Genomic DNA, 2500 nt, shown 5'->3' on the forward strand with positions numbered 1-2500 from the left:
TTTTACTAAAGATTTCCGTGGAGAGGAACGACCTCGAGTTTCACTCAATTTTTTCAGGCCCAGTTTATACTGGCTGTGCTAAACTTGTACAAAAGTAGAAGAAACGTCTTAAACAGAGATCCAAGAGGTTCTAAGGACCAAGCTGTTGCGAAAAAAAGAAAAAGTTTTGGCTCCCTATTTATGATGTCAGCATCTTTGACTGCGGGCAAAGCATGCCTCAGGCTCTGGCATTCTTGACAGCTGCAGGGCTCTGCCGAGAGACCAAGCATGCATTTAGGGGTGTGTCAGCAGTGGGCATGCCTCATTTGAATACCCATGTTGCACTGCAAGCAGATGTGCTCCTCTTCCCTTTGCTGTTAATATGATACAAGCTTAAAAAAAAACAGAGATTTTTTCTTTTTTTACATATTTAGTGGGGTCATTAATATTTATGGCAGATTCTCCAAGTTACAGCTTAATGTAGGGTTGCTCACCATACGTGTAAAAGGCAGGTTCCGCACCTTGCCTGCTGTCAGATGGATGGATTTTATACTCTGGTTTCTCTTCAGATCGAATAAATCTTTCGCCTTTTACTAAAGATTTCCGTGGAGAGGAACGACCACGAATTTCACTCAATTTTTTCAGGCCCAGTTTACACTGGCTGTGCTAAACTTGTACAAAAGTAGAAGAAACGTCTTAAACAGAGATCCAAGAGGTTCTAAGCACCAAGCTGTTGCGAAAAAAAGAAAAAGTTTTGGTTCCCTATTTATGATGTCAGCATCTTTGACTGCGGGCAAAGCATGCCTCAGGCTCTGGCATTCTTGACAGCTGCGGGGCTCTGCCGAGAGACCAAGCATGCATTTAGGGGCGTGTCAGCAGTGGGCATGCCTCATTTGAATACCCATGTTGCACTGCAAGCAGCTGTGCTCCTCTTCCCTTTGCTGTTAATATGATACAAGCTTAAATAAAAACCCAGATATTTTTTCTTTTTTTACATATTTAGTGGGGTCATTAATATTTATGGCAGATTCTCCAAGTTACAGCTTAATGTAGGGTTGCTCACCATACGTGTAAAAGGCAGGTTCCGCACCTTGCCTGCTGTCAGATGGATGGATTTTATGCTCTGGTTTCTCTTCAGATCGAATAAATCTTTCGCCTTTTACTAAAGATTTCCGTGAGGAGGAACGACCACGAGTTTCACTCAATTTTTTCAGGCCCAGTTTACACTGGCTGTGCTAAACTTGTACAAAAGTAGAAGAAACTTCTTAAACAGAGATCAAAGAGGTTCTAAGCACCAAGCTGTTGCGAAAAAAAGAAAAGTTTTGGATCCCTATTTATGATGTCAGCATCTTTGACTGCGGGCAAAGCATGCCTCAGGCTCTGGCATTCTTGACAGCTGCAGGGCTCTGCCGAGAGACCAAGCATGCATTTAGGGGCGTGTCAGCAGTGGGCATGCCTCATTTGAATACCCATGTTGCACTGCAAGCAGCTGTGCTCCTCTTCCCTTTGCTGTTAATATGATACAAGCTTAAAAAAAAACAGAGATTTTTTCTTTTTTTACATATTTAGTGGGGTCATTAATATTTATGGCAGATTCTCCAAGTTACAGCTTAATGTAGGGTTGCTCACCATACGTGTAAAAGGCAGGTTCCGCACCTTGCCTGCTGTCAGATGGATGGATTTTATACTCTGGTTTCTCTTCAGATCGAATAAATCTTTCGCCTTTTAATAAAGATTTCCGTGGAGAGGAACGACCACGAGTTTCACTCAATTTTTTCAGGCCCAGTTTATACTGGCTGTGCTAAACTTGTACAAAAGTAGAAGAAACGTCTTAAACAGAGATCCAAGAGGTTCTAAGCACCAAGCTGTTGCGAAAAAAAGAAAAAGTTTTGGTTCCCTATTTATGATGTCAGCATCTTTGACTGCGGGCAAAGCATGCCTCAGGCTCTGGCATTCTTGACAGCTGCAGGGCTCTGCCGAGAGACCAAGCATGCATTTAGGGGCGTGTCAGCAGTGGGCATGCCTCATTTGAATACCCATGTTGCACTGCAAGCAGCTGTGCTCCTCTTCCCTTTGCTGTTAACATGATACAAGCTAAAAAAAAAAAAAAAAAAGATATTTTTTTCTTTTTTTACATATTTAGTGGGGTCATTAATATTTATGGCAGATTCTCCAAGTTAAAGCTTAATGTAGGGTTGCTCACCATACGTGTGAAAGGCAGGTTCCACACCTTGCCTGCTGTCAGATGGATGGACTTTATATTCTGGTTTCTCTTCAGATCGAATAAATCTTTCGCCTTTTACTAAAGATTTCCGTGGAGAGGAACGAACACGAGTTTCACTCAATTTTTTCAGGCCCAGTTTACACTGGCTGTGCTAAACTTGTACAAAAGTAGAAGAAACTTCTTAAACAGAGATCCAAGAGGTTCTAAGCACCAAGCTGTTGCGAAAAAAAGAAAAAGTTTTGGTTCCCTATTTATGATGTCAGCATCTTTGACTGCGGGCAAAGCATGCCTCAGGCT

At 42.1% G+C, this 2500-nt stretch overlaps 5 non-coding genes across 5 annotated transcripts in view; all 5 read left to right on the forward strand.

Moving 5' to 3' along the window:
* The window catches only part of LOC134570161 (U5 spliceosomal RNA), a 114-nt gene extending 39 nt beyond the window's left edge, over nt 1–75 (forward strand). The window contains exon 1 of the small nuclear RNA XR_010084807.1: nt 1–75. This exon is cut by the window's left edge and continues 39 nt beyond it. This is a non-coding gene — a small nuclear RNA (U5 spliceosomal RNA).
* Nucleotides 76–528: 453 nt separating this feature from the next.
* On the forward strand, nt 529–642 carry LOC134569785 (U5 spliceosomal RNA). The gene has a single exon (XR_010084451.1). It is a non-coding gene; the product is annotated as a U5 spliceosomal RNA (small nuclear RNA).
* A 455-nt stretch (nt 643–1097) lies between these two features.
* LOC134569707 (U5 spliceosomal RNA) lies at nt 1098–1211 on the forward strand. The gene has a single exon (XR_010084376.1). It is a non-coding gene; the product is annotated as a U5 spliceosomal RNA (small nuclear RNA).
* A 452-nt stretch (nt 1212–1663) lies between these two features.
* On the forward strand, nt 1664–1777 carry LOC134569791 (U5 spliceosomal RNA). Its single transcript, XR_010084457.1, has one exon. It is a non-coding gene; the product is annotated as a U5 spliceosomal RNA (small nuclear RNA).
* Nucleotides 1778–2237: 460 nt separating this feature from the next.
* Nucleotides 2238–2351, forward strand: LOC134569641 (U5 spliceosomal RNA). Its single transcript, XR_010084313.1, has one exon. It is a non-coding gene; the product is annotated as a U5 spliceosomal RNA (small nuclear RNA).
* Nucleotides 2352–2500: the final 149 nt, after the last annotated feature.

This window comes from Pelobates fuscus, chromosome 7 (genome assembly GCF_036172605.1).
Source record: "Pelobates fuscus isolate aPelFus1 chromosome 7, aPelFus1.pri, whole genome shotgun sequence".
Lineage (NCBI taxonomy): Eukaryota > Metazoa > Chordata > Amphibia > Anura > Pelobatidae > Pelobates > Pelobates fuscus.